Source organism: Macrotis lagotis, chromosome 1 (genome assembly GCF_037893015.1).
Source record: "Macrotis lagotis isolate mMagLag1 chromosome 1, bilby.v1.9.chrom.fasta, whole genome shotgun sequence".
In the NCBI taxonomy this organism is placed as follows: Eukaryota; Metazoa; Chordata; class Mammalia; order Peramelemorphia; family Peramelidae; genus Macrotis; species Macrotis lagotis.
In genome coordinates, this window is record NC_133658.1 from 385,723,320 (window position 1) to 385,751,184 (window position 27,865).

Sequence of the window (27,865 nt, forward strand, 5' to 3'; positions counted from 1 at the left end):
ATATGACTAAGGAAGAGATGGAGAATATCATTAAAAATCAACTGGATAATTATGATTACATTAAATTAAAACAACTTTTATACAAACAAAATCACTGTAATTAAGATAAAAAAGTAATAAATTGGGAAGCAATTTTTGAAAAGGTTTCTGGCAAAGGCCTAATATCTACAATATATAGAGAACTGAGTCAATGTAATTTAAACAAAAATTCCCCAAAGATCAAATGGTCAAAGGACATGCAAAGACAATTTGAAGATGAAGAAATGAAAAGGATCCATAGTCATATGAAAAATTTCTCTAAATCATTACTTATTAGAGGGGAAGCTAGTTGGCGCAGTGGATAGAGCACTGGCCTTGGAGTCAGGAGTACCTGAGTTCAAATCCAGCCTCAGACACTTAATAATTACCTAGCTGTGTGGTCCTGGGCAAGCCACTTAACCCCACTGCCTTGCCAAAAAAAAAAAAAAAAAACCTAAGGAAAGAAATAAGAAAACAATTTTAAAAAATCATTACTAATTAAAGAAATGCAAATTAAAATATTTCTCATGTACCACCTCACACCGCACAGATTGGCCAATATGACCAGAAAGGATAATGAGCAATGTTGGAAGGGATGTGAGAATTCTGGGACACTAATAAATTGTTGGTGGAACTGTGAATTATTGAACGTTTCTGGGGAGCAATTTGGAAATATGCCCAAAAGGCAATAAAATTGTGCATTCCCTTTGATCCAGTAATGTCTCCTGGGACTATACACTAAAGAGATCATGAAAAAGGGTAAAACATAACTTGTACAAAAATATTCATAGCAGTTCTGCTTGTTTTGGCAAGGAATTGGAAATCCAGGTGTCCATCAATTAGGTTAAGGCTGAACAAGTTGTTGTATGTGTATATTCTGGAGCACTATTGTCTGAACAAAACAACTCCATACATACAAGAGAACAATCTTAGAGGTACCTGGGTCCATGGAGGTGCTTGAATCCATGACAGCAGGGGAGATTTCCATGCATCTCTGGATGGGAATTGCCAAGGACAATATGGAAAGTCAGCAGGAAAAATTCTGCCACAACTGAGTGAGAGCAGAGCCCACAGTAGTGCATGCTGCAGTGCAGCCCTGGTGCTGGAAAACTGTGGAGCAATTCAGGAGCTGCTTCCAGAGCTCTCAGTTCAAGGATGGTAAGAGGTTCAAGGGAGACTGAAGAGGTCACTCCACTCTCCCTGGAACGAGACTCTATTATTTTGACAATACTCAGATCTGGGTTACAATCTGAAAATCCATAATGACATAGGAGTCAAGGGACCCTCCTCACAGTTCCAGGGAAGAGGGGAATGCTTATGCTCAACCTCAGATTAGAGACCAGGACAACATTCTGAGTCTCTCAAAAGAACTTAAAGAATGAAGCCCCCTGGGTAGGGAGGGCATCCCCAAAATGCTCAAAAGCTTGGGAACTTGTATTGTGTAGTGCATGTGAGCAGAGACTCACCTTAACAAAGATCATTTTTAAATTAAAATCATATCATAGACTATGTAAATGAACAAACAATCAAAGAAAAATCTGACTGTAGACAATTACTTTGGCCCCATGGAGGAGCAAAATAGTCACTCAGAAGAAGACAAAGTCAATGGGGCGGCTAGGTGGTGCACTTCACCTAATCCTTTCTAAATTAAGGTCTTTCCTAGGTCTCAGTTTGTCCAAGGCAATGCCCATTCAATGACTAAAGTCCAGGTAAGAACTGAGACAAAAGACACAGGCAGAAGTAAACCTAGTGGGGGTGGCTAGGTGGTGCAGTGGATAGAGCACCGGCCTTGGAGTCAGGAGTACCTGGATTCAAATCTGACCTCAGACACTTAATAATTACCTAGCCATGTGGCCTTGGGCAAGCCACTTAACCCCATTGCCTTGAAAAGTCTAAAAAATAAAAGAAGACAAAGTCAAAACTAATTAACCCAAGACCTTCAAGAAGAACATGAATTGGTTATGAAAAAGATCAAAAAAGATTTAGAAAATCGCATAAGGGAGGGAGAGTAATAATAGGGAAGATAAGTGAGAGTGATTCAGGAAAATCATGAAAAATTAGTCAGCATCATGGGGAGATACAAAAAAATCCTAAAGTAAATAGCATCTTGTAAACCACTTTAGGTCAAATATAAAAAGTAGTCCCAAAGGTCAAATCAAAATTGGACAGATAGAAAAGGAGATTAAAAAAGCTCTCTGAAGAAATTAGTCCCTTCAAATGTGGAAGGGAGGAAAATGACACTGATGACTTTGTGAGAAATCAAGAAACAATCAGATAAAACCAAAAGAATAAAAATCTAGAAGAAAATATTAAATACCTTAGTGGAAAAACAATTGACATGAAAAAGAGATCCAGAAGAGATAATTTAAAATTTATTGGACTGGGGTGGCAAGGTTGCACAGTGGATAGAGCACCGGCCCTAGAGTCAGGAGTACTTGAGTTCAAATCCAGCCTTAGACACTAAAGAATCACATAGCTGTGTGGCCTTGGGCAAACCACTTAACCACATTTGCCTTGCAAAAAACTAAAAAAAATTATTGGACTAGCTGAAATTCATTAATGGAGAAAGTCTAGATTTCATTTTTCAAGAAATTTTCCAGGAAAATTATGCTGATATCCTAGAAGCAGAGGGAAAAATAGAAACTGGGAGAATCTACCAATCAATTCCTGAAAGAGATTTCAAAATAAAAACTCCCAGAAATATTAAAGCCAAATTCCAGAACTCCTATGTCAGAAGAAAATATTACAAGCAATCAGAAAGAAACTATTTAAATACCCTGGAACTACAGTCAGGATTATGCAGTATTTAGCAGTGTCTACCGCACTAGCAGTGTCTACCTCAATAGCAGTGTCTACCTCCAAAGGGATTGGAATACCATATTCTGGAAGGAAAAAAGAGCTTGAATTACAACCTAGAATCAACTACTCAGCAAAACTAAACTTATGCTTTCTGAGAATAACGTGAACATTTAATAAATTAGGGGACTTCCATACTTTCCTGTTAAAATGATCAGAGTTGAATAAAAAGTTTGATCTTCAAATACAGGATTCAGGTGAAGCAAAGAGAGGATGATATGAAGGGCAGATTATGAGGGATATAATAATGATGAACTGCTATTATTCCAGCACTCATAATTCATATGGACCTTAGAGCATATATAGATAAAGAACAGGAGGGAGCTGAATATGAAGGTATACTATATTAAAAAGATGGAGTTCATGGGTGAGAAAATAAAGTACTGGGGGAAAGGGAAATGAGAGATATAATGGCCTGAGATATTTCATGAAAAAGAGTCAATAGTGGCAGCTCGGTGGTATAGTGGATAGGACACTGACCCTGGAGTCAGGAGCACCTGAGTTCAAATTCTGCCTCAGACACATAATAATTACCTAGCTGTGTTAACTTGGGCAACTCACTTAATCCCTTTGCCTTGCCAAAAACAAAACAAAACAAAACAATAAACAATAAAAGAGAAAAAGAAGTAATTACACACACATATTATATATATATATATATATATATGTATATATGTATATATATGTATGCATATATGTATTTACAATGGAGTGGAAAGAGGGGAAGGTGAAAGAGAATCACACGTACCTTAGAGAGCAAATAACACACACACACATACACACACACACACACACACACACACACACACTCAATAGGGTATAGCTATTTATCTTGCCCTAGAGAAATAAAGAAGAGGAAAGGGATGGGACAAAGGGAGCAAGAGAGGGGAGTGGATGAATGTAAGTTATAGAAGGCAGGGTTACTCATGGGAGGGGGTATTCAGATATAACACACTTTTCAGAAATAACAGGATGAAAGTATAGGGAGAATAGAATAAATGGTGGCAGGGAGAAAAAGAATTGAGGAAAATACAGTTAGCAATAGAAACTATGGTAAAATATGTTGAAGCAAATTCTCTGATAGGCTTATGATAAAGAATGTGATGAGTTACAGAAACAGAGCTGATGGTATCTGAATAGAGACATTAGTACATTTTTTTTACCTGACTTCATTTTTCTTGAGGTTTCTCTATCTTTTTGGGGGGGAGGGGAAATTTTCTTCATTTTTACAACAAGACAATTGTAGTAATGTGAAAATCAATCGAAAAATTAATTAAAAATGAAATCCCATTTTAGTTCAAATTTAAAAATCAGTCCCAAAGGTCAATGAGGAGAAGAAAGCCTTAAGAAGCAGAATTGGCAAAATGAAAAAGGAGATACTCATAAGAAAATAAATCTTTCATATATGGAATGGAGATAAATGATGCTGATGACTTTGTGAGAAATCAAGAAACAATCAAACAAAACCAGAAGAATGAAAAGTAGAAGAAAATGGGAAATACCTCATAGGTCAAGCAATTGACCTGGAAAACAGATCCACAAGAGATAACTGAAGAATTATAGTAGTTATAACTGTAAAATACTCTGAAATACTAGAAGGAGAGGGTAAAATAGAAATTGAGGAATCCACTGATCACTTCCTGAAACTGATCTCAAAATAAAAGTTCCCAAAAATATTATAGTCAAATTCCAGAACCACCAAGTTAAGAACAAAATTTTGCCAGCAGTCAAAAATAAAAAAATATAAATAATTTAGCCACAGTCAGTATTACACAGCATTTAGCACTAATTTAAGGATTTGTAGGGCTTGGAAAATGATATTCCATAAAGCATTAGAGCTTGTATTGGAACCAAGAATCAGCTACCCAGCAGAACAGAGCATATTCTTTCAGAGAAAAATGGTGGATGCTCAAAGAAATAGGAGACTTTCAAACTTTCCAGAGGAAATAACCAGAACTGAACAGAAAGTCTGATGTTCAAGGAAAGTCTCCAGTGAACCATAGAGTGTCTGGATTGGAAAGGCAAATTTTGAGCAATTTATTTTTGTTCAATTGCTTGTATTCCTGCATGGTATGTTAAAACTGATAAGTCCTATGACTCTTTTAAGATATTAGGACCGTTATAAGTCGTTGAATATGATTTTAGACTATATTATAAAGATGAAGTTAAAGGGGGAGAGAGAGGGAGTCATTTAAGTTGAATCTGCAGTTGACCTAGGGAAGACACTGACTGGAAGTAAAACTCTATGACAACATAGGCATACAACTGTCAAGAAACTCAGGTATCTGGAAATTGGCTCCCTTCTTCCATTAACGAATGAAGAAGGCAACTGCCTTTCTCCACGTTGTAACTTGCAAAGGGTAAGTCAGAAATCTTTCTAAAAACAATGTTGTTGGGTTGTTACTTGGGGGAGGAACCAAGATGGCAAATGGAGAGGATTGCCTCTTAGGTACTCTCTCTCTCTCTGATACTTCCAAATTTATAAAATAAAGACTCTAACTAAATTTTCGAGAGACAGAATCCAAAGAGGGATCCAGTGAGGCAGTTTGCCAGCCCAGGGTAACCTGGAAATAGTGGAAAGACTCCACTCCATGGGGTTGGAGGGGCTGCCCTCCAGAGCAAAGTAACTTCAGCCTCCTGCAGGCAGCCCCAGGGCACTCGGGACCATGGCTCACAGCAGCAGGGGCAGTTTACTGATCTACACCCCGGGGAGCACTGAGCTCAACTGGGGGGATCAGTGGGGGGGACGCTCTGCCAGAACAAGCACATGAAGCCCAGCCCTCAGGGCACTCAATGAGTAGCATTGCAGTGGGCAGCCCATATCTCAGAACCAGAAGCAGGCAGGGATGGTAAGCAGGATCCCCCAGGCATGAATGCTCAGCCTAAGGAAGGAAGTGGAGAGAGACTGCCAGGTCTGTCTTCTGACCCTGTAACAGGACTCTGGGGCTCTGACCACATTCAGATCTTGATCACAGTCTAGGACCCCCATAGAACAGCAGCCTGCCCACCTGAGCCCCATGGCACAGGGATGCGCTAGTGGTCATTCACAGACCAGGAAGAAAGACAGAGCCTCACATAGGGAGATCCTTGTGTGTGGGGGTGTCCTAATAATACTCAAAAGCTCAGGAAGCACCCAAAACCAAGCAAAAATGAGTAAGCAGAGAAAAAAGAGCAACACCATTGCGAAATAATTTGTCTTTGACCCCAAGAATGATCAAAATACTCAATCTGAACATGAGGAAGTACAAACTCCTGCATCTAAAGAATACAAGAAAAACAAAAACTGGGCTCACGTTATTGACAGAGCTCCAAAAAGACGTTGAAAATCAAATGAAGAAGACAGAAGAAAAATTAGGAAAAGAAATAAGAGAGATGCAGGAAAAACATGAAAAAACTCAGCAGCTTAGTCAAGGAGATCCAAAATAAAATACTGAAGAAAAAGTCAAATGGATAAAACAGTTCAAAAAAGTTATTGAGGAGAAAAATGCTTTAAAAAGCAGAATTAGTCAGATGGAAAAAGAGATAAGAAAGCACTCTGTGGAAAACATCCTTCAGGTGTAGAATGGAACTGAAGGAAGCTGCTAATTTTACGAGAAATCAAGAAGCAATACTTCAAAACCAAAAGAATGAAAAATTAGAAGAAAATGTGAAACATCTCATTGAAAAAGCAAGTGACCTGGAAAAAAGATTCCAGAGAGAAAATTTAAAAATTATTGGAATACCTGAAATTCATGATCAGAAAAGAACGTTGACATCATTTTTAAAGAATTCCTAGGGGGGCAGAGCCAAGATGGCGACAAGAAGGGATCGAGTCTTAGGAGCTCTGATGAAACTCATCAGCTAAGGACTCTAACTAAACTTTCAAGAGAGAGAACCCACAAAGGGACCCAGTGAGGCAGTTCTCCTACTCAAGGTAACCTGGAAAAGAGCAGAAAGGCTCTGCTCCCTGGGGTCAGAGGGGCGGGCTGCCGGAAGGGTGGCCCGCCAGAGAAAAAGAACTTCAGCCTCCCGGAGGCAGCCCCAGGGAGCTGGGAGTCTCAGCTCACAGCAGCAGGGGAGTCTCCTGAGCTGCACCCCAAGGAGCACCGAGCACAAAGTGGGGATCAGCAGGGGACCTCTGCCAGAGGGAGCACATGGAGCCCAGTCCTCGGGGCACATAGGGAGCAGCTTGGTCTTTCTGCAGCCCAGACCAGGAAACAGAAGCAGGTGAAGCCGGTAAGCAGGAGCCTCCAGGGCATGAGCCCATTGAGCTGAGGGAGGGGAGTGAAGAGAAACTGCAAGCTCGGTCCTCTGCCCCTGGAACAGGACTCTGGGTATCTGACCTTATTCAGATCATGACCGCAGGCTAGCCCCCCCCGCCATAGAACAGCACCCCCCCCCCAGCTCAGCCCTGTGGCAGAGGGAGGTGCTTATGGTCATTCACAGACCAGGAGGGAGGACAGAGCCTCACACACTGAGACCCTTGTGGGAGTGTCCCAAAAGCTCAGGAAGCACCCCCAAACCAGGCCCAGGATGGGAAAATTAGCAAGCAGAGAAACAAAAGGAAGACTATTGATAAATATTTTGCAAATGAGCCCAAGAAGGATCAAAATACACAGTCTGGAGAAGAGGAAGCACAAACTCCTGCATCTAAAGACTCCAAGAAAAACAGAAATTGGGCTCAGGCTATGACAGAGCTCAAAACAGACTTTGAAAATCAAATGAGGGAGTTGGAAGAAAAACTGGGAAAAGAAAGGAGAGAGATGCAAGGAAAACATGAAGATGAAGTCAGCAGCTTAGTCAAGGAAATCCAAAAAAATGATGAAGAAAATAGCATGCTAAAAACTAGCTTAGGTCAAATGGATAAAACAATTCAAAGGGTTGTTGAGGAGAAGAATGCTTTAAAAAACAAAATTGGACAGATGGAAAAAGAGATAAGAAAACTCTCTGAGGAGAGTAAATCCTTCAGACAAAGAATAGAATTCAGGGAGATTGATGAATTTACCAGAAATCAGGAATCAATACTTCAAAACAAAAAAAAATGAAAAATTAGAAGAAAATGTGAAATAACTCATTGAAAAAACAACTGATATGGAAAACAGACTTAGGAAAGATAATTGAAAAATTATTGGAATACCTGAAGGACATGATGAAGAAAAGAGCCTTGACATCCTTTTCAAAGAATTACTACAGGAAAATTGCCCTGATATTCTAGAAGCAGAGGTCAAAATAGAAATGGAGAGAATCCACCGATCCCCCAGAGAAAGAGATCCCAAAAAACCAACCCCTAGGAATATTATAGCCAAGTTCCAGAACTCCCAAGTCAAAGAGAAGATATTACAAGCAGCCAGAAGGACACAGTTAAAATAATTGTGGAGCTGCAGTCAGGATCACACAGGACTTAGCAGCAACTACATTGGAAGCTCATAGGGCTTGGAATACCATATACCAGAAGGCAAAAGAGCTTAGAATGCAGCCAAGAATGAACTACCCAGCAAGGCTGAATGTCCTCTTCCAGGGAAAAAGATGGACTTTCAATGAACCAGGGGAATTTCAAATGTTCCTTTTGGAATGGCCAGAGCTGAACAGAAGGTTTGATCTTCAGATACAGGACTGAGGTGAAGCATGGAGATTGGAGGAGAGGGGGGAAATATGAGGGACTTAATGAGGATGAACTGCATGTATTGCTGTGTGGAAAAATGACACTGATAATAGTCATATGAACCTTCTCAGTTAATAAAGAAGGTAGAGAGAGCTTTTATAATTGAAGCACAGGAGAAAGCTGAATTCGATGATAAAATATGGTGTAAAAATAGAGTCAATAGAAAAAAAGGGAAATGGGATGGGAGAAAGAACAAGGAGAGGGGAAATATTCCAAGATATTTCACATAAGATTTTTTTTATTACAATCAGCTATTGCAGTGATATGGAAGCGGGGAGGCAAGGGGGAATGAGGGAACCTTTGCTCTCATCAGAGATGGCTAGGATAGGAAACAGCATATATACTCAATGGGGTATAGATATCTGGAGTAAGAAGGAGGGGGATCAGGGGGAAGGGGTGGGTATGTGAATAAATGAGGAGAGGATGGACCATGGGAGGAGAGTGGTCGGATATAACACGTTTTCTTTCTTAGTTCTTGCAAGGGACTGGGATTGGAAGGCCTGCCCAGGACCACGGGGCCAGGTGGATTCTGGGCCTAAGGGGTGGTATGGGGGCTCAGGGCTTCCTGGCCCCAGGACCAGGGATCTGTCTGCTGAGCCAGTCAACAGAGTCAGAGTGAAAGGAGAGAGAAAATAGAGTACATGGTAATGGAGAAATAAGAAGGGAGGGAGTTGTGATCAGCAATGGCAGTGGTGGAAAAATATAGAAGTAACTTTTGTGATGGACTTATCATAAAGAATGAGATCCACCCATGACAGAGTTGTTGGTGTTGGAACAAAGAATGAAGCACATTTTTTTATTATTATTTGGGAGGGTGCCGGCAAATGGGGCTGGGTGGCCTGCCTGAGGCAGCATAGCAGGGTGATTGTTGGTTGTCCAAGGCTGGATTTGGACCCAGGTGCTCCTGACTCAAGGGCCAATGCTCTGTCCACCACCCAGCCACCCATACTATTATTACTATTTTATTTTGGGGGGGTCTTTTTTCTTTTTTTTTTTTGGTTTTTGCAGGGCAGTGGGGTTCGGGTGGCTTGCATGTCACACAGCTGGGTGACTGTTGGGTCTATGGGGCCAGATGTGAGCTTGGGTCCTCATGGCTCCAGGGCTGGTGCTCCATCCATTGCGTCACCTGGCAATACCTACCATTATTACTATTATTTTTTGTAATTTTAATTTTTTTCTCTCCTCTTTACTTTATCACTCAAGCAAGTCTATATTTATGGGGGAGGGGGTATTTTATTAATTTTATTAATGTAATACAACATTTGTACAAAATGAGAATAATCATTAAATAAATAAATAAATAAATTCTCTTCCCCCCCCCCCCACAAAAAAAAGATCACATTGCTTTTCTCTATCAAACATGGCCAGAGCACAGAGACCACTATATACAGCCACATTACTGGGGGACAGTAGCTCAGGGAAATCACAGTGATTAAATGAAGCTAGCAGGAAGCACTTGGCTGCTTGTTTATATTTTCAAGCAGCCAATACAGCCAGGGCTGCTGCGCACTTGAGCTTGGTAAGAATGGCCTAGTTATGGCTATCCTTTATCCCTTGCTGCTCTGCAGTCTCAGAGGTAGACTCAGCTTTGCTGACATATCTCAAGACAGGAGACAAATTCTGTAGGTAGACCTTGACCTTGATTATATTGAAGCACATATTGATGACAAGCATGATACTGCTGCAGTAATGACACCCTGGGGTAACACTTTGAGGGAATTGCTAAGATTACTCACAATCAAGATAATGATAACCAAGGTCATCATGCCCCAGTCTGATGCTCTCCTTGAGAGAATTCCCTTTGAAGTTCTTCATGTCTATATCCAGTTTCTTCAGTTTTAGCAGCACTCTTGTGGCTTCTACCTAGCCTGTGTCCAAGGGTAGGGACTCCACCCCTCCCTCAGGGACAGCATCATGAGCATTCCATAGCATCCTCCAAAACTCTGGTGGCTTTGGAGTGCTTCCTGTGGATCTCCTCATAGACATCCTCAATGAAGGTCTTCTGCACAAAGGACAAGGCCATCTTCAGTGTCTTGACCCGGAGCTGTAGGCCGAATCTGCAATAATCTGCAGTCTGTCAATTCAGATCAGTCTACTGTAACTGGAGGCATATTGTTCCAGATCCAGTTTTGAAATTTGTTTTTATTTTTCTCTCCTCTCCTCTTTTATTCTTTCAGCAATGAAATTATTTGCATGTGTAAATTTAGAAAGACCTAAGTCATTACCCAAAACTTATAGAACACATAAAGGGAAGTGTTTATTTTTCACTCCTCTCTGGTGACAAAGCATGCTTAAACAATAAAGAAATGTCCCCTACTATCAAAGTTTTCTCCCTTTTCAATTTTGTATAGACAGGTTCCCATCTTAAATGATAAAAAATAAAACTTTTATGAGAAAAATATTTCTTTTGTATATATTTTGTATATATTCAAATATATTTGTATATTTTCAAAACAAATGGACATTTTGATTGCAATTTTTAGTTGTGAACTTTATTATGGAGATCTAATTCTGATTAGTTAAGTCCTCTGGGCTATTTTTAAATCTTCTGCGCTTTATTATACTATCTGTCCTTGGAGTTAGGTGGTTGCTTCTTCATGGATACTTAAAAAATGTCAGAATCATCTTTCCATGCAACATGGCTTTCTTAAGTGGTTCACAGTTCAGCATAACACAGCTTAATCTGCTCCCCTCATTTGACAAGCAATGAAAAATTGCAGGGGTAATACAGGTGGCTCAGGAAAAACAATGGCAGAGGTATATGAGCATTCCATAGTATTCTCTGATAGTGGTGAGCAAAGGATTGTTAAATATCTTTCTGATATCACTGAAATGCAGAGTTGAACTTTGATGCAAGCATTTGAACTTGAATAAATGCAAGGCAAGCAATACAACGTGACAATTTTGAATATTTATAACTCTCTTTGAATATATCCATACATTACTGAATTTAAGGAACAAATTAAAGCTGTTCCATTTGCAAGCTGCATCCTACTAGAAAATTAGGCATCTTTGGGATGTTTTCCCAATTTTTATGGTTATTGGGTGCTCCTCAATAATTACATTTAATATGGAAAGAGCAGTATTTTCATCAATTTGATGATTATGTTTGTCCTTTATTCTTAAAGAAGACCATGACACCAGGGAGATGATGCCATGACAAGCACATGAATCAGATTTGAGTTAGGGATGCTTCTTTTCTCACAATGACAAGACCTCTGACAATTTATGTTAGCATTCTCTTCTTAATTCTAGTAGTGTTTAGGAAACTTTCTTTCAAGCTTGAAAAGAACATAAGGAATAGAGAAAACAGCTGCTTTATACATGATTCCTCATCATGAGCTCATTATTAGCATTAGCACCAGCTTTCTGCCAATAGGAGTAATTAGGTCAACAGGTATCATTTCCTGACAGTAGCTCCAAAGCAAAAGTGTACAAGAGACAGAACAAATTGAAAGTTCATTGTTCCATATTCAAAAAGTTGTCAGATTCGAAATAATCAAGAAAGTTTGATTTGATGAAAATACAGACCCTTGAGTATTTTATTTAGGCAGACCGTTATAGTGTCCAAACATTATCCAAAGATTCAAATATATGAATACATATACTACATGGTATCTGTGGCACAGGAAAGCAACATGTTGAGAAAGAAAAAGAGAACATTATAAGTTAAAAATCTTAAGCTCTTGTAACAGCCTTTTTCAATGAAATGAGAATTTTAAATGGGAGCATAACTTCTTGTCTTCCAAATATTTTAAGAACTCTGATGTGGAAGAATATTAGACTCTGCTTAACTGCCAGAAATCAGAAGAGGAACACTTTTTAATATTGGAAAGATGCAAATTTTGGCTTAGGAATAGGGTACAAACATAACAAACAAAAACTTCTTAACAATCATAATTCCATAAATGAATATCCCAGTTCCATATAAGTACACCCTCACTAAAAATTTTCAAGCAAATAGTATTGTTTTTGAATATCTTGCACTGAAATAAGGTAATATCCTAAAGAAAAGAGATCTTATAATATTTTCTGCATTGTCTGAATTTTCTCCAGTTGTTTTCTAGGGGAATAGTTTTCTCTCTTGTCAATTTCCACTCTACTGTAATTAAGCCAATATCCAGAAGAAATGATAAAAAATGGGAAAATCTTCCCATTTTCCAAAATATTCATAGCAGTTCTTTCTGTAATGGCAAAGATTTGGAGATTGAAGGGATGCCCATATATAAGGAATGGCTGAACAAGTTCTCATATATGAATGTTATGGACTACTATTGTTCTGTAATAAAGCATAAACGGCCAGTCCCTAAAGAAGCATGGAATGAATTATAGGATGCTGAGTGAAGGGAGCAGAACCAAGTGAACACTTTTCACATTAACAATTAACATTGTGAGTTGATCAACCTAGATGAATGCAGCTTCTCTTAGCAGTTTAAACAATTAGGACAGCACTATTAGACCAGTTATGGACAATGCTATCCCCATCCAGAGGAAGAAAAAGAAAAACAAATGAACAAAAAAGTCCTTCAGAATCTGATGAATAAAACATGCACTTTTCAGAAAATTTCTCTTATGAACTCATTTCTCTTAATCCTATTTTCTCATACCAAAAATTACCGATTTGTAAACATACTTAGCACAAATATGTATGTACAATATTCACCTGAGTGTTCACCACTGAGGAGAGAGGAGTGGGAAGGGAAGGTAGTAGGAAATTATCTAACTTAAAAATATGCATATGCATAAGGATGAATATTGAAAAACTTTCACATTAAGTATCTGGAAAAAATAAAATAACAAAAAAAATAAAATTACCAAAACAAAATCAATAGAAAAAAAGAGATAAAAAGTTTTGCTAAGAAATACATTATTCCTGAAGATTGCTATACTAAGGGACCAGTTTGTGGGCTTTTAATGAAAACCTAAAACACTAAATCATTATGGATTTTTGACTTCTTTGCCACTTAGGGACAATAATAACAGATGACAACTACTGAGAAGTGTTTAATTAGGCATCAAAAGAAACTTTTAAATTTATTGAATAACAACCAGTATTCTATTCTCCTCTGTACTGGTCTGCCCCTGAAGGATAGAGCATTGAGTAATTATTGAGTAACTGAGTAATATTTGAATAGTCAATATGAAGAGTTTTCTACTTTAATGCCTCCCTCCCCTTTGTCTTGGGAAGCAAGAGTCACTTTATAAATGCATTATGAACATAGAAAATTTACTTAATGTATCATTTACTTAATTATTAGAACTATTATTAAAAGAAAATCACTTGTTATTTTTATGTTAATAATAAAACCTTTGTTTTCAATGTATATATACACCCTCCAGGTTAAACTTTGTGTAGGAAAATTCTTAGAAACTCCAAATATGGTTCATGGAAAGTTTGTTCTTCTTAGAGATATAAGGAAATATGGAAGTCTCAACATTATACATTGTCTTTGACCATCCTACTCTGAATTATCTGTGCCAAATAGGTCAAGGACAGTGGAAAAAAACAAATGGACAAAAGCTTTCTATGGAAAAAATCCTGTAACAAAGCTATTTACAATTATAAGGTACCACTTGACAGGTAAACAGATGTGTCAATATGACCAAAAAGCAAAATGTTCAGTGTTGGAGGTAATGTGATTAAACTGGGACAATAATGCATTGTTGGTGGTGTTGTGAATGGATCCATTCTTCTTGGAACGATTTTAAATTATGTTCAAAGGGAAATAACAGTACTTTCTTTAGTTTTTTTTCTAAGTTTTATTGTATACCAGATCTGTCTCACAAAGAGATCACAAAAAGGGCCAAAAAATCACATATACAAAAATATTCCTAGTACCTCTTTCTGTTGTGGCAAAAGAGCTGAGAATAGAGGGATTGCCTATCAATTTTAGAACAGATGAATAAATTGTGTTATATGACAATGGTGGAACACTATTGCTCTAAAAAGAAATCAATAGAGACAGGACTTCAGAAAAATCTGGAAGGATTGCATGAAATGATGCTAAGTGAAATGAGAAGAACCAGAAGAATGTAATATAAGCTAACAATAACACTGAGTGCTGGTAAGCTAAGATGGACTTGTTCATTTTAACTACAGAGTAATCAAAGAAAATTCTGAAAGATTTATGATAGAAAATAGCATCCATATCCAGAGAGAAGTGTGGATTTTTAATGCAGACTAAGACTTACAATCTTCAATTTTTTTTAAAGTTGTGTTATTGGGTGGATCCAAGATATTGGAGTAAAGGCAGGAATTCCCACAAGCTCTACCCCAGACCACTCCAAAATCCTGTAAATAATGACTTTATAAAGATAGTGTTAAACAAGACAGCTTGGAAGATCCAAGGGAAATTTCCATTACTCTGGAGTTAAAAAGGGCCACAATATGGCCTGTGTTGAGACGGAGCAAATAGTCTTCAAACATCCAAGTATAGCCCGCAGGGGACTTGCGTCCCGAACCACATCTGGGTTCATGGAAACAAGGTAATTTTCTCTTAACTCAGGGATTGCCAAAGAAATCATGGAATATCAGTGGAAAAACTCTGCTGCACCAGAAAACAGAGTCCAGATCAACTCAGGCCTCAGTACAGACCAAGCCCCAGGTACCAGAAGGCCTGAGGAACTACCCTGCAGGGATGCACTTGAGAGCTGCTTCCAAAGAACTCAGCCCATGGACAGCAAGGGGGCTGGGGGAGACTGCCGAAGTCATTTTACTTTCTCTGTGGCAGGACTCTGTTGCACTGCCCATACTCAGATCTGGGTAGCACTCTCCAGCCTCAGAAAAGAAACTTTTACTGCCATAGTAGAGCACAGATTCACTTCACAGGTCCAGTGCAGAGCAGAATGCTTATGGTCATCGACAGACCAGAACATAGGCCAGGAAAGAAGTCAGTGTCTCTTCTAAGACACTGAAGGAATATAGATGAAAACTCCAAAAAGCCTCAAAACCTTGGAAAAGTATATATCCAACTTGAAAGGAAATCTCCACCTTAAGAAAGAATTAAAATATGGGGAGGAGAGCCAAGATGACGAAAAGAATGGATCTTGTCTTAGATGCTCTCTCATAAAACTCAGAAGCTAAGGAATCTAACTAAATTTTTGAGAGACAGAACCCACAGAGGGACCCAGTGAGGCAGCTCTCCTACTCAAGGTAACCTGGAAAAGAGCTGAAAGGCTCTGCTCCCCAGGGTCAGAGGGGTGGCCCACCAGAGGGGTGGCCTGCCAGAGTGAAAGAACTTCAGCCTCTGGCGCAGCCCCATGGCACTGGGAGCCTCAGCTCACAGCAGCGGGGGAGTTTCCTGAGTTACTCCCTGGGGAGCACAGGGCACAAATTAGGTGAACAGCGGGGGACCTCTGCCAAAGTAAGCACATGAAGCCCAGCCCTCAGGGCACACAGTGAGCAGCATGGCCAGCCAAGTTCCAGGAAACAGGAGCAGGCAAAGCTGGTAAGCAGGAGCCCCCAGGGCATGAGCCCATTGAACCTAGGGAGGGGAGTGTAGAGAGAGACTGCTGAGTTCTGTCCCTGGAACAGGACTCTGGGGTTTCAACCACATTCAGATCCTGATAGCAGTCTAGCCTCCCCCCCACACACACAGAACAGCAGGGGCCCCTACCTCAGCCCCGTGGTGGGGGGGCGGGTTGTATATGGTCATTCACAAACCAGGAGAGAGGAGAGAGCCTCACACACTGAGACCCTTGTGGGAGTGTCCCAAAAGCTCAGGAAGCACCTCCAAAACAGGCTCAGGCAGGGAAACTGAGCGAGCAGAGGAAAAAGAGGAACATCATTGAGAAATATTTTGCATACCAGCCCAACAAGGATCAAACTACTCAGTCTGAAGATGAGTAAGTAAAAGCTCCTGCATCTAAAGACTCCAAGAAAAACAGAAATTGGGCTGAGGCTATGACAGGGCTCAAAAAAGACTTTGAAAGTCAAATGAGGGAGTTAGAAGAAAAACTGGGGAAAGAAATGAGAGAGATGCAAGAAAAACATGAAAATGAAGTCAGCAGCCGAGTCATGGAAATCCAAAAAAATGCTGAAGAAAATAGCATGCTAAGAACCAGCTTAGGTCAAATGGATAAAACAGTTCAAAAAGTTATTGAGGAGAAGAATGCTTTAAAAAGCAAAATTCACCAGATGGAAAAAGAGATAATAAATCTCTCTGAAGAGAACAAATCCTTCATACAAAGAATAGAATTCAGGGAGATTGATGAATTTACCAGAAATCAGGAATCAATACTTCAAAATCAAAAATGTGAAAAATTAGAAGAAAAGGTGAAATATCTCATTGAAAAAACAACTGATATGGAAAACAGACTTAGGAAAGATAATTGAAAAATTATTGGACCTGAAAGTCATGATCAGGAAAAGAGCCTTGACATCATTTTCAAAGAATTACTACAGGAATATTGCCCTCATATTCTAGAAGCAGAGGGCAAAATAGAAATGGAGAGAATCCACCGATTGCCCCGAGAAAGAGATCCCAAAAAAACAACTCGTAGGAACATTTTAGCCAAATTCCAGAACTCCCAAGTCGAACAGAAAATATTACAAGCAGCCAAAAGGACACAGTTCAAATATCATGGAGCTACAGTCAGGATCACACAGGACTTAGCAGCAACTACATTGGAAGCTCACAGGGCTTGGAATGTGATATACTAGAACGCAAAACAGCTTAGAATGCAGCCAAGAATGAAATACCCGGCAAGGATGAATGTCCTCTTCCATGGAAAAAGTTAGCACTTTCAATGAACCAGTGGAATTTCAAATGTTCCTGTTGGAATGGCCAGAGTTGCACAGAAGGTTTGATCTTCAGATACAGGACTCAGGTGAAGCAGAGAAATTGGAGTAAAAGGGGGCAATATGAAGGACTTGATGATGAACTGCAAGTATGTTTTGCTGCATAGAAAAATGACACTGATAATACGCATATGAACCTTCTCAGTTAATGGAGCAGGTAGAGGGAGCTTTTATAGTTGAAGCACAGGAGAAAGCTGAATTCAAAGATAAAATATGGTGTAAAAATGATGTCAATAGAAAAAAGGGAAATGTAATGGGAGAAAGAAAAACAACTTCCTGCCAAGATGGCAGAGAGAAGACAGGCACAGTTCTAACATCTCCTGATCTTTCCCCATCTATCACATGAAACAAACCTCTTAAAAGAAATATGACCCACAAAACCCAGAAAGAAAAGCCAGGAGAAAGAACATCTACCTCAGGCTTTGTCTCCAACAGCAGCATTGTCTGAATTCAGACTGATGAATCTGGGCTCAGAGGGAGGATCAGCCCCAGATCAACCAGATTAATAGCTGAATTGGAGTCAGGAGTCTGATGGCCTGAGAGTTGGACCTGCTGGATAAGTGGTGAGGCTAGAAGACAAGGGCTTGAGTCAACTAGGGAGCAGAGGCACTGGTGTTGGTGCTGCCCACAGGGATCTTGCAGACCGGGCTGGGGGGAGAGTTCCAGAGCAGGAGAGCTGGGGATACTATCCCTGGGCTCCTCTGGTCTGAGGAATTCAGAGTCCCATTACAGCTCAGAACTCTTCCCAGAGCAAACAAATGCAAACTACTGCTGCCTCAGGCCCAGGTGTGTGTGCAGAAGAACAAGGTCACAGACACTCCAGAGAAAGCAACCAACACCTCCTACTGGCCAGCCAGAGAAATTGCACTCAGTGAGTAAAGGCTTTGGTGATCCCAATCCCCTGTGAACAAGCCCCTCCCCAATTCAAAGTCTTAGCAAAATGAAGAAGGGGCAGTGGAAATGTGGATCCATAGAAAAATTCTTGGAACGGAAAGACCCTAACTCAAAAACACCTGGAACCTCTGAGGAGAATAAGCTGTGATCTTCATCACAGAAAGACTTCCTTGAAGAAATAAGGAAGGAGCTTAAAAATGTGGGAGAGACAATTCATACCTTGCAACAAGAAAACAAAACCTTAGAATGTACAATTGGACAAATACAAAAGGAGAATAAATCTCTCAGATCATCAATGGGACAATTAGAAAATAAGAATAATTCTCTCAGATCCTCAATAATTCTCTTAAAACCTCAAATTGTCAAAAGGAAAGATCTTTCAAAAGTAGAATTGGCCAACTGGAAAAGGAGTTGCAAAAGGTTAATGAAGAAAACACCTCCCCCCCAAAAAAGAATGGAGCCTACAGAAACTAATGACTCCATGAGAAACTAAGAGCCTCTTAAACAAAAGCAAAACATTGAAAACATAGAATAAAATGTAAAATAGCTCACCAAAAAATTCATTGACCTCAAGAATAGATCAGGAGGGGCAACCCCAAAATTATAGGACTTCCTGAAAACATTGAAGAGAAAAAATATCCTGGACTTAATATTACAGGATCTATTGATGGATAACTGCTCTGATATCATGGAATCAGAAGGCAAATTAGGTATTGAAAGAGTACATCGATCCCCACCAGAAAGAGATCGTAAAATGAAAACACCAAGGAATATTGTGGCCAAATTCCAGAACTATCAAATAAAAGAGAAAATCCTGCAAGCAGGCAGAAAGAAAAATTTAAATGTAAAGGTGCCACAGTATGGATCATGCAGGACCTGGCTGCATCAACATTAAGGGATTGAAGGGCCTGGAATGAAATATTTCAAAGAGCAAGGGAGCTTGGAATGTAGCCAAGAATCTACTTTCTTGCAAAGCTGAGCCTTTGCTTCCAGGGGAAAAGATGTGAATTTAACACAATGGAAGCATTGCAAAAATGCCTGATGAAAAGACCAGAGTTAACATAGAATTTGGACATTAAACAGGAGGTTCAAGAGATGCATGAAGAGGTAAAAATAAAGAGGGGGGCAGCAAAAGGAAAAAAAAATGCGATCCAGTAAGTTGAAACTGTCTGTATCGCAGCATGAAGAAAAAGATTCCCATAAATCTTGAGAAATGTAACTCTAACAGAGAGAATATACCTAGCCAGAAATGAAGGACATTCACGACCTATCCATGAGACTGCTGGCTTTAACACCGCTTCAGAGAAAGACTCTAATAACTCTCAGAAATTTTGACTCTATTCAATAAAATATACTGAACTAGAAGGGACAGACACTCAGAATTTTCTAAGACTTAGATAGAATGATCAAAACATCACTACCTCCTTAAAAAAGCGGGACAGGAGGAGGGAGGGGATTGAATTCAGGTAAATCTCATTACACTAAGAGGTACAAAAAACCTATGGTAATAGAGGAGAAGAAGGGAGCAGATGAGAAATACCTGAATCTTCTTCTCATCAGACTTGGCTTAAAGTCAACCTACACATACTCAGTTAACTTATGAAACATGTAACCTTTCAAGTATTAAAAGGGGAAAAGGGGAGCGGGGATGGAGACAGGGAAGGGGAGTGGGGGAAATAAGGGGAAATAACAAAAGGAAGGGAAGGGAAAGGGGAAAAAGGGAAAGGGGAAAGAAAAGGAAGGGTGTGATATAGGAGGGCAAACACACTGAAGGGGGGGTATTCAGAAAGAAAATACTCAGAATATGGATAAAGGGGGTAAAAGGGGGAAATCACAAACCGAGGGATGATAGCACAGAGGGCATTAAAGAATAAGTAATCATAACTTTGAATGTAAATGGGATGAACTCTCCATTATGATGTAAGCAAATAGCAAAGTAGATTAAAAACCAGAATCCTACAATATGCTGCTTAAAAGAAACTCATTTGAAGTAGAGAGATAAATATAGAGTAAGGTAAAACATTTGATCAAATATATTTTGCTTCAGCTGAAGGGGAAAAAAAGCAGGAGTAGAAATCCTTATCTCAGACAAAGCAGCAGCAAAACTAGATACCATTAAAAGAGATAAGGAAGGAAACTTTATCCTCCTGTAAGGTATTATAGACAACAAATTCATTTCAATATTGAATATATATGCACCCAGTGGGACAGCACCCAAATTCTTAGAGGAGAAGCTGAAAGAACTACAGGAAGACATAGACAGCAAAACTCTGCTAGTGGGACACCTCAACATCACACTCTCAGATCTAGATAAACTGAATCATAAAATAAGCAAGAAAGAAGTTAAGGAGGTAAATAAATTGTTAGAAAAATCAGATATGGTAGACTTATGAAGGAAACTGAACAGGGATGGAAAGGAATATACCTTTTTCTCTGCAGCACATGGAACTTATACAAAAATCGATCATGTACTAGGACATAATAACCTAATGATTAACTGCAGAAAGGCAGAAATAGTGAATACATCTTTCTCAGATCACAATGCAATAAGTCATATGCAATATTTGGCCAAGGAGAAATAGACCCAGAACAAATTGGAAACCGAATAACCTCATTTTAAAGAATGAGTGGACCAAAAAACAAATTATAGAAAGAATTAACCATTTCATCCTAGATAATGATAGTAATGAAACTACATACCCAACCTTGCCGGATTCATTCAAAGCGACTATCCCGGGAAATATTATAGCATTAAATGCTTTTTTTTCTAACTTCCAATTATCCCAGCAAGTTTTATCAAAGAGGGAGTTTTTATCCCAATGGATGGACTCTTTGGGTTTATCAAACAGCAGATTACTATAATCATCTCCTGCTTTTACACCTAGTCTATTCCACTGGTCCACCACTCTGTTTCATAGCCAATACCAAACAGTTTTGATGACTGATGCTTTATAATATAATTTTAGATCTGGTAGGGCTAAGCCACCTTCTTTTGCACTTTTTTTTCATTAAGCTCCTGGCAATTATTGACTTTTTATTTTTCCATATGAATTTACTTATAATTTTTCTAACCCATTAAAGTAATTTTTTGGAATTGTGATTGGTAGGGCACTAAACAGATATTCTAGTTTGGGGAGAAATGTCATTTTTACTATATTAGCTCTGCCTATCCATGAGCAGTTGATATTTGCCCAGTTATTTAAATCTGATTTAATTTGTGTGAGAAGTGTTTTATAATTGTTTTCAAAAAGATTCTGAGTCTGTATTGTAAAATAAACTCCCAAATATTTTATATTGTCTGAGGTTACTTTGAATGGGATTTCTCTTTCTAGTTCTTCCTGCTGTTTCTTGCTAGACATATATAGAAATTTGAGGATTTATGAGGGTTTACTGTATAACCGGCAACTCTGCTAAAATTGCTTATTGTTTCCAGTAGTTTTTTAGATGATTTCTTGGGATTCTCTAGGTAGACCATCATGTCATCTGCAAAGAGTGAGAGTTTTGTATCTTCCTTCCCAATTCTAATTCCTTTAATTTATTTTCCTTCTCTAATTGCTGATGCTAACATTTCTAATACAATATTGAATAGTAGTGGTGATAATGGGCACCCTTGTTTTACCCCTGATCTTATTGGGAATTCCTCTAGCCTCTCCCCATTGAATATAATGCTTGTTGATGGTTTAAGATAGATACTGCTAATTATTTTAAGGAACAGTCCATTTATTCCTACACTCTACTGTTTTTAATAGGAATGGATGCTGGATTTTGTCAAAAGCTTTTTCACCATCTATTGATATGATCATATGATTTCTGATAGGTTTGTTGTTGATATAATTGAGCATACTAACAGTTTTCCTCATATTGAAACAACCTTACATTCCTGGAATAAATCCTAGTAGATCATAATGTATTATCCTAGTGATGACTTGTTGCAATAGTTTTGCTAAGATTTTATTTAGGATTTTTGCAGTTATATTGATCAGGGAAATAGGTCTATAATTTTCTTTCTCTGTTTTATATCTTCCTGGTTTAGGTAACAGTACCATATTTGTTTCATAGAAAGAGTTAGGCAGAGTTCCATCTTTCCCTATTTTTCCAAAGAGTTTATATAGGATTGGAACCAATTGTTCCTTAAATGTTTGGTAGAATTCACTTGTGAATCCATCAGGCCCTGGAGATTTTTTTTAAGGGAGTTCAATAATGTTTTGTTGAATTTCCTTTTGTGAGATAGGGTTGTTTAGGTACTTAATCTCTTCTTCATTTAATCTGGGCAACTTATATTTTTGTAAATATTCATCCATTTCCCTTAGATTATCAAATTTATTTATTATAGAGTTGGGCAAAATAATTTTGATTTATTACTTTAATTTCCTCCTCATTGGTGGTGAGTTCACCTTTTTCAATTATGATACTAGCAATTTGGGTTTCTTTTTTTCTTTTTTTTTATCAAATGAACCAGAGTTTTATGAATTTTATTTTTTTTCAAAATACCAACTTTTGGTTTTATTTATTAATTCAATAGCTTTTTTTGCTTTCAATTTTATTAATTTCCTCTTGTAATTTTTAGAATTTCTAATTTGGTGTTTAATTAGGGATTTTTGATTTGTTCTTTCTCTAATTTTTATTAGTTGCATGTTTAGTTCCTTGATTTTCTCTTTCTTGAATTTATTCATATAAGCATATAGAGCTATAACATATCCCCTGAGAGTTGCTTTCAATGAATCCCATAGGTTTTGGTATATTGTTTCATTATAATCATTATCTAGGATAAAATGGTTAATACTTCCTATAATTTGTTTTTTGGTCCACTCATTTTTTAAAATGAGGTTATTCAGTTTCCAGTTTGTTCTGGGTCTATATCTCCTTGGCCTAGTATTGCATATGACATTTATTGTATTGTGATCTGAGAAAGATGTATTCACTATTTCTGCCTTTCTGTAGTTGATCCTTATGTTTTTATGTCATAGTACATGGTCAATTATTGTATAAATTACATGTATTGCAGAGAAAAAGTATATTCCTTTCTATACCCATTCAGTTTCCTGTACCACATGTAATTTTTCTGACAATCTATTTACCTCCCTAATTTCTTGTTTGTTTTATGATTTGATTTATTTAGATCTGATAGTGGGAGGTTGAGGTCTCCCACTAGTAGAGTTTTGTGTCTATGTCTTCCTGTAGTTCTTTCAGCTTCCCCTCTAAGAATTTGGGTGCTGTCCCACTGGGTGCATATATATTCAATATTGAAATGACTTTATTGTCTATGGTACCTTTTAGGAGGATAAAGTTTCCTTCCTTATCTCTTTTAATGCTATCTATTTTTCCTGCTGCTTTGTCTGAGATAATGGATTGCTAACCCTGTTTTTTTTACTTCAGCTGAAGCAAAATATATTTTGCTCCAACCTTTTACCTTTACTCTATATGTATCTCTCTGCTTCAAATGGGTTTCTTGTAAGCAGCATATTGTAGGATTCTGGTTTTTAATCAACTCTGCTATTTGCTTACATTTTAAAGGAGAGTACATCCCATTCACATTCAATGTTATGATTACTAATTCTTTATTGCCCTCCGTGCTATCTTCCCTCTGTTTGCATTTTTCCCCCTTTCCCCCCCTTTATCCATACGCCCATGTGTTTGCTCTCATATATCACACCCTTCACTTTCTTTCCCCTTTCTCTTTTTCTCCTTTCCCTTCCCTTCCTTTTGTTATTTTCCCTTCTTTCCCCCACTCCCCTTCCCTTTCTCCATCCCCCCTCCCCTTTTCCTCTTTTAATGATTGAAAGGTAAGATGTTTTATAAGTTAACTGAGTATGTGTAGGTTGACTTTAAGCTAAGTCTGATGAGAAGAAGATTCAGGTATTTCTCATCTGCTCCCTTCTTCTCCTCTATTACCATAGGTTTTTTGTACCTCTTAGTGTAATGAGATTTACCTGAATTCAATCCCCTCCCTCCTCCCGTCTCTTTCCTGTCCTGATTTTTTAAGGAGGTAGTGATTTTTTAATCATTCTATCTAAGTCATAGAATATTCTGAGTGTCTATCCCTTCTAGTTCAGTATTTTCTATAGAATAGAATCAAAATTTCTGAGAGCTATTAGAGTCTTTCTCCAAAGTGGTGTTAAAGCCAGTTAAATCTCTTTAGATAGCAGTCTCATGGATAGGTCATGAATGTCCTTCATTTCTGGCTAGGTATATTATCTCTGTTAGAGTTACATTTCTCAAGATTTATGGGAATATTTTTCCCCATGATGGGATAGAGACAGTTTCAACTTACTGGATCGCGTTTTTTTTCCTTTTGCTGCCCCCCCCCCCCCTTTTTTTACCTTTTCATGCATCTCTTGAACCTCTTGTTTCATGTCCAAATTTTCTGTTAACTCTGGTCTTTTCATCAAGAATTTTTGGAATGCTTCCATTGTGTTAAATTTACATCTTTTTCCCTGGAAGAGAATGCTCAGCTTGGCAGGAAAGTAGATTCTCGGCTGCATTCCAAGCTCCCTTGTTCTTCGAAATATCTCATTCCAGGCCCTTCGATCCCTTAATGTTGATGCAGCCAGGTCCTGCATGATCCAAACTGTGGCACCTTGATATTTAAATTTTTCTTTCTGCCTGCTTACAGGATTTTCTCTTTTATTTGATAGTTCTGGAATTTGGCCACAATATTCCTTGGTGTTTTCATTTTAGGATCTCTTTCTGGTGGGGATCGATGTACTCTTTCAATAACAACTTTGCCCTCTGATTCCATGATTTCAGGGCAGTTTTCCATCACTAGATCCTGTAATATTAAGTATAGGCTTTTTTTCTCTTCAATGGTTTAAGGAAGTCCTATAATTAAATGCTTACATGAATAAATTGGAGAATGTGGAAATCAATGAACTAAATATGTAACCAAAAAAGATTAGAGAAAGTACAAATCAAAAATCCCCAATTGAATACGAAATTAGAAATTCTAAAAATTAAAGGAGAAATCAATAAAATTGAAAGCAAAAAAACTATTGAATTAATAAATAAAACCAAAAGTTTGTATTTTGAAAATCCCAGTAAAATTGATAACCCTCTGGTCAATTTGATTAAAGAAAAAGAAAGAAGAAAACCAAATTGCTAGTATCATAATTGAAAAAAGGTGAACTCACCACCAATGAGGAGGAAATTAAAGTAATAATTCAAAATTATTTTGTCCAACTCTATCCCAAAAATTTAATAATCTAAGTGAAATGGTTGAATATTTACAAAAATATAAGTCGCCCAGGTGAAATGAAGAACAGATTAAATACCTAAACAACTCTATCTTAGAAAAACAAATAAGAAAAGCAATCATTGCACTCCCTAAAAAATTCTCCAATTCCTGATGGATTCACAAGTGAATTCAACCAAACATTTAAGGAACAATTGTTTGCAATTCTATATAAACTCCTTGGTAAAATAGGGAAAGACAGAACTCAACCTAACTCTTTCTATGAAACCAATATGATGCTGTTACCTAAAGCAAGAAGAGTTAAAACAGTGAAAGAAAATTATAGACCTATTTCCCTGAAGAATAAAGATGCAAAAACCTTAAATAAAATCTTAGCAAAACAATTACAACAAGTTAAAACTAGCATAATACATTATGATCAAGTAGTATTTATTCCAGGAATGCAGGGTTGGTTCAATATTAGGAAAACTGTTAGTATACTCAATTATATCAAAAACAAACCTATCAGAAATCATATGATCATATCAATAGATGCTGAAAAAGCTTTTGACAAAATCCAGCATCCATTCCTATTAAAAACAGTAGAGTGTAGGAATAAATGGACTGTTCCTTAAAATAATTAGCAGTATCTATCTTAAACCATCAACAAGCATTATACTCAAAATGGAGAGGCTAGAGACAATCCCAATAAGATCAGGGATGAAACAAGGGTGCACATTATTACTATGACTATTTAATAATGTATTAGAAATGTTGTCAGCAATTAGAGAAGAAAAAGAAATTGAAGGATTTAGAATTGGGAAGGAAGAGACTAAACTCTCACTCTTTGCAGATGACATGATGGTCTACCTAGAAAATAACAAGAAATCATCTAAAAAACTACTGGAATCAATTAGCAATTTTAGCAAAGTTGCTGGTTATAAAATAAACCCTCATGAATCCTCAACTTTTCTATATATGTCTAGCACAGTACAGCAGGAAGAGCTAGAAAGATAAATCCCATTCAAAGTAACCTAAGACAATATAAAATACTTGGGAGTTTATTTGCCAGGACAAACTCAGAATTTTTTGAAAATAATTATAAAACACTTCTCACACAAATTAAATCAGATTTAAATATCTGGGCAAATATCAACTGCTCATGGATAGATAGAGCCAATATAATAAAAATGATAATTCTATCAAAACTAAACTATCCATTTAGTGCCCACCCATAAAAATTCCAAAAATTTACTTTAATGAGCTAGAAAAAATTGGTAGTAAATTCATATGGAGAAATAAAAACTCAAGAATTTCCAGGAACTTAATGAAAAAAGTGGAAAATAAGTTGACTTAGCCCTACTTGATCCAAAATTATATTATAAAGAATCAGTCATCAAAACTGTTTGGTATTGGCTAAGAAATAGAGTGTTGGACCAGTGCAATAGACTAGGTGTAAAAGCAGGAGACAATTATAGTAATCTGCTGTTTGGCAACCCCAGCTATTGACTTAAAAACTCCCTCTTTGATAAAAACTGCTGGGATAACTGGAAGTTAGTATGGAAGCAACTGAGATTAGACCAACACCTAACACCCTTTACCAAGATAAGATCCAAATGGTTACTGGACATAGACATTAAAAACAATACTATAATCAAATTGGAAGATCAAGGACTAATTTACCTGTCAGATCTATGGAAAGGGGAGCAGTTTATGACTAAGGAAGAGTTGGAGAATATCGCTAAAAACCAATTAGATGATTTCGATTATATTAAAATAAAAAGCTTTTGCACAGATAAAACCACTGTAACCAAGATCAAAAGAAATGCAGTAAATTGGGAAACAATCTTTACAACTAATGATTCTGACAAAGGACGCATTTCCAAAATATACAATGAACTGAATCATATTTTTAAAACAAAAAGCCATTTCCCCAATTGACAAATGGTCAAAGGATATGCAAAGGCAATTCATAGATGACAAGATCAAAGCAATCCATAGCCATATGAAAAAATGCTCTAAATCATTAATTATTACAGAAATGCAAATTAAAGCTTTTCTGAGGTACCACCTCAAACCTCTCAGATGGGTCAATATGACCAGAAAGGATAATGATCATTATTGGAAGGGTTGTGGGAAATCTGGCACACTATTTCCCTGTTGGTGGAGCTGTGAACTCATCCAATTCTTCTGGAGAGCCATTTGGAGCTATGGCCAAAGGACAACAAAAATGTGCATACCCTTTGACACAGCAATACCACTACTGGGTTTATATCATGAAGAGATGATGAAAAAGGGTAAAAACATTACTTGTACAAAAACATTTATTGCATCCCTGTTTGTGGTAAAGAATTGGAAATCAAGGAAATATCCTTCAATTGGGGAATTGCTTAACAAACTGTGGTATATGCATGTCACGGAACACTATTCTTCTATTAGAAAGCAGGAGGGATGGAATTTCAGGGAAGCCTGGAGGGATTAGCATGAA

The 27,865-nt window shown here is 37.8% G+C and overlaps 1 pseudogene; it reads right to left on the reverse strand.

The window, feature by feature from the left end:
- Window positions 1–947: 947 nt before the first annotated feature.
- Window positions 948–14,992, reverse strand: LOC141501896 (COP9 signalosome complex subunit 1 pseudogene; annotated as a pseudogene).
- Between the last annotated feature and the right edge of the window lie 12,873 nt (window positions 14,993–27,865).